General features: G+C 43.4%; 1 pseudogene; it reads right to left on the reverse strand.

Annotated features, from left to right (window-relative positions):
* Window positions 1-876: 876 nt before the first annotated feature.
* On the reverse strand, window positions 877-1,305 carry LOC119336281 (annotated as a pseudogene).
* Window positions 1,306-7,339: the final 6,034 nt, after the last annotated feature.

The raw sequence follows: 7,339 nt of genomic DNA on the forward strand, positions 1-7,339 counted from the left end.
AGGTTTGGAATAATCTAAATCAAATCGGTGCTTTCTTTTCTTGTCCTACTAGACAATTGTCCGTGCATTGCAACAGGAGTAATAAACATTCTAGTAGATTAGCCTGACTGCACGTCCATTATTATATTGATGCGCTAAAATCTTAGCAAGTTCATGTATGCGATTGTCATGATCTACCTATCATTCTAATGTTAAGCACTTATTTTGTAAGAATTTAATGACTTACCAAACAAAATATGTTTTTATTTTGTTAAGTCAATAAATCATGAACTATTTGATTCTATTTTAGGGAGAATAGATGGGAGAAAAATCAGAGATGGAAGGAAAATATCAAAGAGGAGAAGAAAAGAGTGTAACGTATATAAGGAAGGTTAGACGAAAGAGATGTGAAATGAGAACCTTACGTTTTTTTAAGTAGTAGAGATTTTTAAGTAGTAGAGATTATGCATTACTCAAATCTTATCTAAATCATGTTCAACATTAAACTTAGTCAAATCAAATAAAATCTTACCAAAAACTTAAGCAAATTAAAACTTTCCTTTCTCCCCCCTATGCGCAAATCAAATCAAATCTCAACGGAATCAAAACTTTTCTTGGTTTTCCTATACATATTCAAATCAAATCAAATCTTCAAAAATGACTATAATATGATGGGAGTAACGCATAAGTCTAGAATATATGTATGTCTCCATTGCAACGCACGGGCAATTAGCTAATAATAGTAATTTCCGGCATCGACATGGCACTCATGACTAGCTCACGCGAGCCAGCGGCACCGAGGCTATTTCCTTAATGAATCAATAATAGCCCAACCAATTACGCAGCATGCACCAGTCCATTCAATAAGAAACAGCACTGCAGGTACAACCACCGGCCGCTACACAATGACAAACCATCGATCTCCAGTCCCACCAATGGCGACAGCGACACAGTGTACAGCAGTATGCACGGAGACGGAGGAGCTTCTCAGGCGAGGATGTAGTAGGGGCGGTCGCCGTCGATTCCCGGCAGCTCGGGCGGAGTCTTCAAGACGACATAGACGGAGTAGACGATGCCCGGGACGTAGCCGAGCACCGTGAGCAGCAGCGAGATGAAGAACTCCGACTGTGCACACACGCAGGCAGAATGTTCAGCAGATGGTCACCCACTCACCACCATGACTACCGACGCGGCTTAATGCACGCGTCAATCGACCAGGAGTAGCGGTGCTTACGCTGCACCAGCCGTACCGGAAGAAGACGCCGAGCGGTGGGAGCACGGCGGCGAAGATGATCTCAGGCACGTCGAGCAGCCGCCGGAGCTCATCCTGGGCTTGCTCTCGGGCCCTCGGCTACTTGGGCGGAATCGGACGATGGCCCCGTAGAGAAGATGCCAGATACCGACGACGATCATATATACACGAGTGTTCTTGGTGTCGCTGGGCGCACTCGTCGCTGCCTGCTGCACCTGCACGCACAACAGCTGTACGTATGACCGGCGCCCAGACCACGGCTATGCTAAGAGCATCTCCAGCCGTCCCTCAAGAACATCCCAGGACCACTTTTTTTAGCCCTAGCGGCAAAAAAAAGCCACACTGGACACTGCCCCACTCACGCTTCCAAAATCTTGTTTTTCGTCAGATCTCTACTATTAAAGGGGATCGAACGTCGTGATGGTTCGGCCTCTTCGATGGTTCAACCTCCTTCGACACCCCCACCTTCTTTGATACCCCTCCCTCTCGTACGTGAAGAAAAGAACAAGGCCCACGCGCCCCTTCCCCCAATTCCATCGTTCTCGATCTCATGGCTCTATCACCGTCGCTGACCTCCTCCTGCCTATGACAACTTCGACCGGCTGCACGCTGCAGCGGACGTGTTCGAGGAGTTTGTCAGGTGACTGCGCATGGAGCACGGCAACATCTCCACCCTGTCATTGCTCAACACCGACCTCGAGATTTCCCGCTTGACCTGGAGGCCTTCCGCGACTGAGTCCACAGCCCCGCCTGCTTTGGCCTGATCTGGATAGAAGACGTACAACCACCCAATAAGTTTCATCAGCCATACAGGAGAGTTTGGGGATGGGGAATTGAAGATACGAGGAGGAAGCCATACAGGAAAGTTTGCGAGGTTCAGAGAACGAGACAGAGAATTCAGAGACTAACTGTTGCATATACTCCTCCTACACGACACGCACACACAGTTACAGATGGTCCCAGGACCCACTATCCAGCTCACAATGCTCTCTTGCATGGATATTCTGAGCGAAAATGTGTGATTCCTAAAAGAGAACTCGAGTAAAAATATTCATCTTGGTTTCTTAGTTATGATCTGCACTAATAGTACAGATGCATATTCTATACGGTTCTCTTCTTGGTCTGATTCCTAATAGAAAACTTGTGCTTGATCTTGATTTCTTGGCTATGACATGCACTATTATTTTTGGTGAGATTCTTCCAGCAACTTCTAATGGAGATGGCATAATAGTTCCAGGATAAAGAAGAGGTATGAGCATGGACTTCTAATACTGCTCTATATGTTTGAATTTTTTCGACACTTTCTAAAAAAAGAAAGTAAATCTGTCATTGCTGAGATGTAGTCTAGGAGAAATTATACTTTTCAGTTCTCTAAACCTTGTGAGAGTTTTGCTTGATTTTAAATTTTTAACTGAAATTTGATAGTCTTGTTGTGTTTATTACGCCATTATGAATGTGGAATAGTCTTGTTCTGATGGATAGGCGCGGGGGCAGCCATCAGAGGAGACCGGGTCGGATGGGGTGGAGAACGACGAGGTCACACGGACGGCTGTAGCAGCACATCAGAGTTAACTTCCTATTTCTCGCTGACAATGGTTTTGCTTTTGCTTAGTATCCCACATCGTGTTAGTGCTGCATCTATCTTATTTGTTTACTGAAATTAGGAGGAGTAGTACATCATAGTTGTTGCTGAAAATATTCCTACGACAGATCATATTGCCGGGGTTTTGCAGAGAATGCAACTTGCTTTTCGTTTTTCTTCGATATCCATATTTTTTGCTGTAACAACAATTCAATACCAAGGTTAGGATTCTTGCAAGTAAATACATGTAGGCTGTAGCAATACATGTAGGCTGTGGCAATGTAGGATAAACTAAGGTTGAAGACTTTGTAAGCTCCACATGTAGGCCGTGGCAATGTAGGATAAACTAAGGTGGAAGACTTTATAAGCTTCAGGTCGCTGAACCTTTTGGTGACCCTTTCTTTGCTCTGTTTATGTCTTCTGACTATTCATATATCCTGAAATTAGCCACTATGATGTACTAAAATGCTGCAGTCGAGAGCTTTCTATACACATCTACGTAACAGTTAAGACTAGCTAAATATCTGTGTGTTGCTACTTAAGATGACGCTGGATGTAGTACGTGCCTTCTTGTTAATTCCATCCGGAAGATGTTGCTCTCAAATTTATATTAGAAGTTAGTTCTGGAAAATTGTAAGTGTATATCAGAATGACTTCATAAATGTAGTTGATCATAAAATTGCCTACAGAGTATTTTAAGGGTTCTAAAAAGTATATGTGTTGAATCCAATAACACTAAGTATCTTTAGATTTTTGTCCATGCCGATTGGTGTATGCCTAATTGTTGCATTTTACAATGAGGTAGTGCCACTTGCAAGTATCAAATGTGCCTTGTGCTTAGATAAGCTTTTCCAAGATGTAAGATTCTACAAAGGTCTTAGTGCTACTTCATTATCATTTTATTTATATTCATTATAAATACATCTCATGCCTTGCAAGCTTAGCTTATTTTCCATCAGATGAGTGCTTCCAATTGTTTCACTGTAACTATATTGGAGAAAAACACAATCCAGTAATGTATTTTGTTCCAATAGATCTCATATGTTGAATGAAGATCAAAAGAGGTAAGATAAATTGAAGGAAAAAGGAGAGACCTGGACCTGTATGCTCTTGCCATGCGCTACTACTTTTCAGATCTATATTCTTTGGTTAGATCTTTAGGTTAATCATACTTCACTAAAAAGGACAAATCTATATTCTTCCAAATTAGGTTAATCTTTACTAACTGTTTTCCGATTCTATTTTTCAGATCATAAATCACTTCTTTGGTTGGAAGGAAGAAACTCCATTGCTGCTTAGGAGTTGGCGGTGAGTAATTTAAAAGGGCATGCATCGTCTTTCATGTAACTGGTAGTCAGTGCTCTAAGTCAAATTTTATTAGAATGGATATCCCTACAAAATTTCCGTGTAAATGTACAAGCTAGACATGGTATTTTCATATTGACTACCCCATACGAGATATACTAGGGGAGTTGGTGATTGCATGTCCCTTTGTCGGTACGTCGTCCTCCCTACTCATTATTTCAGTCGGTACGTATGCACTATTTCATAGATCTTCTAATGTTTTGAAGAAGTGGCCAAGTGATAGTTAGGGTAAAATGACCAACATTTGAATTAACGACAATGATAGAGCAAAGATGGATGAATTCCATGGATGTGGAAGGAGGAACGACAACGAGAAAACCGCTTTTTCTAGAGGCAGGGAAGGTACTGAAAGAGATGATGACATAGGGAGTTAAGGACACACTTCTAATTTTGTAAAATATACATTAGGGGTCTTCCCTACTATTTCACGTTAAAAAAGACATGATAGAGAAAGAAGTGAGAGAAAGAATTGGAAGTTGCTGTTATATGGATGAATATCCATCATGTTTGACATACACTTCTGAATTAGAACGATGACTAGTGTATACATTTTTAAGACCCGTTGCAACGCACGGGCATTCAACTAGTTTGAGTAAAATTAGCCCCGGACCCCAAACCCAGCCCCTGGGGCAGTTGGGGAGGCCGGCGCTATTTTTTTGCATCATGTGGCCCACCTGCAGCCACATCTCCTCCCCACTTTCTCTTCCTATCGCTTTCTCCTCGCAGCACAACCCCCACCTTCTCTCTCCCCATTCGCTTCTCCCTCCCGCTTTTTTTTGCGAGAACACTTGTATTACTCAAATATTGATGTCCTTACAATCATCATGGGATATACCCAAGACTTCATCTGGCCAGATCCTAGCCAGGTCATAGTGCGCCCTTCCACTCGACCAAACCTAGCAAGACTATCGCTAGCTTTATTTTGAGCACGCGAAACATGGGTAACACAAGTTTGTCTAAGACGAAATAAAACCCTAATTTCATTCACCAAGGATGCATAAACTGAGCGGTCGACCGCACCCGAAGATATCAAGGCTACTGCCATACTTGAGTCAGATTCAACTGCAACAGGCAAATCAGATCTTTGTATAGCCAGGGATAATCCTTCCATGATCCCACATAACTCAGCTTCAATTGGGTCCCTGCAGTAAAGCAATGATCTGCAAGACGAAAAGATGATCTTTCCCCCAGAGTTACGAAGAATCATACCAGCACCAGCATCATCGTTTGATACAAACGAACCATCAACATTCAGTTTTACCCAGCCATGATCAAGCGGTCTCCATCTAAGATCAGAAGTCGCTCGTTGTGGGGTAGTTGTTGCCCCACCTTGATGATCAAAAGAAATAAAACTCTTGCCTTTTATCGGGCCCATCCCTGAATTCATCTTGACACCTATTAGTTCATTGAGATATCTCTTCAGAAAGCTCACCGAGACCTCCATTGGCGGCGCTGGTTTATGATGTACGATTTCATTGCAAACAAGCCAGCTCCTCGAGAAGATGAGCAACAATTTACTCCGGTCAATATCACATAGATGATCAAGTGCATGAAGAAGCCATCCCTTACCATTGGCCACGAGGGATTCCAAAGCTGGTAAATTCCACACTTTCGCCATTTCTTTGTACAGATCCCGTCCAAGCTGGCATCTTAAGAATGGGTGGAAATTGTCTTTTGCTTCCGTTCCACACACCGGACATCCGCTCACCAATTCTAGACCAATTTTGTTCTTGCTCTTCCAAGTAGGAAGAGCATCCGTCGCCAATCGCATGCGAATCATCGGTGGCACATCGCACTTCCAGATGAGTTTCCAGCAGCTTCTCCCACCTGAACCCGAGGTACTGGACGAAGCTAAGTTTGCACCATGAGCTTCCTGAAAGGCATACTAGTATGCAGACTTGACTGTAAAGATTCCACATTTACCCGGTCCCCAAGCTATCACATCCTCCTCCAATCTAGGTGATGGCCTAATTTTCATGATCTCATTGACATCTGCAGTCAAGAAATATTGCCGCGAAATTTCAACATTCCAAGTCCCATTAGAGTTAAGCAGGTCTGCAACAAAACGAATACAGCATCGGCCCTGTGGCGATATTGGTTTGTATGAAAATGGTCTTGGTATCCAGTTGTCCCTCCACATCCGAATACTCTTACCATTACCCATCCTCCATATCAGCCCTTTCTTCAACAGATCAAGACCATGGCTAATAGCTTGCCATGACGATGATGCATTTCCTGTGAAAACCGTATCCTCGAGCTTACCATATGGATAATATTTTGCTTTGAGCACCTGGGCGCAAAGACTCTCCGGTTTAGTTAATAGTCGCCATGCTTAACGAGCAAGCAAAGCTTGGTTAAACATCTAGAAGTCCCGAAAACCAACACCCCCTCTATCTTTGGGTTGGAGAAGATGATCCCAACCTTTCCAATGAACTTTACGCTTTCCATCCGCTGACCCCCAATAAAAATTTCTCACCATGCTTGTGAGGTCATCACAAACCGAAAACGGTAGTTTAAATACACCCATAATATAAGTAGGCAATGAGTGGGCCACTGATTTAATTAACACCTCACGGCCCGGCTGAGCTAGCAGGCCGTCACCCCACTGAATGAGGCATTTTGTCAAACTTGCTTGGAGATTCTGAAATCTGCCCTTGGACATGCGGCCCTCCGGGGTCGGGAGGCCAAGATACTTCTCTTCAAACACCATACTAGTGACATTCAGGGCATCACGAACTTGATCTTGAGTTGTGGTAGGACACGCGCCACCAAAAAATAAGGAGCACTTGTTATAGTTTAGGTTATGACTTGTAGCCGCACCATAAACCTCCAAAGCTGCCTTCACATTTTCAGCCTGAGCTCTTGATGCCTCAAAGAACAACAATGTATCATCTGCAAATAATAAGTGGGAAACACCCGAAGCTCTTCTACAAACTTTGACCGGGGTTATTTCGCCCATGGAAACTTTGTTCTTCAAGATAGTAGACAAACCGTCCGGCACAAACAGAAATAAGAGAGGTGAAAGTGGGTCACCTTGCCGAAGACCACGCGACGGTGAAAATGAATCTAAGAGGGTTCCGTTAAGTTTGACAGAATATCTCATCGACGTGACACATGTCATTACCCAATCAATCAAACCCAACTTTTGCATCACCTGCCTC

The sequence above is a fragment of the Triticum dicoccoides genome, chromosome 7B, assembly GCF_002162155.2.
Source record: "Triticum dicoccoides isolate Atlit2015 ecotype Zavitan chromosome 7B, WEW_v2.0, whole genome shotgun sequence".
NCBI classification, from domain to species: Eukaryota; Viridiplantae; Streptophyta; class Magnoliopsida; order Poales; family Poaceae; genus Triticum; species Triticum dicoccoides.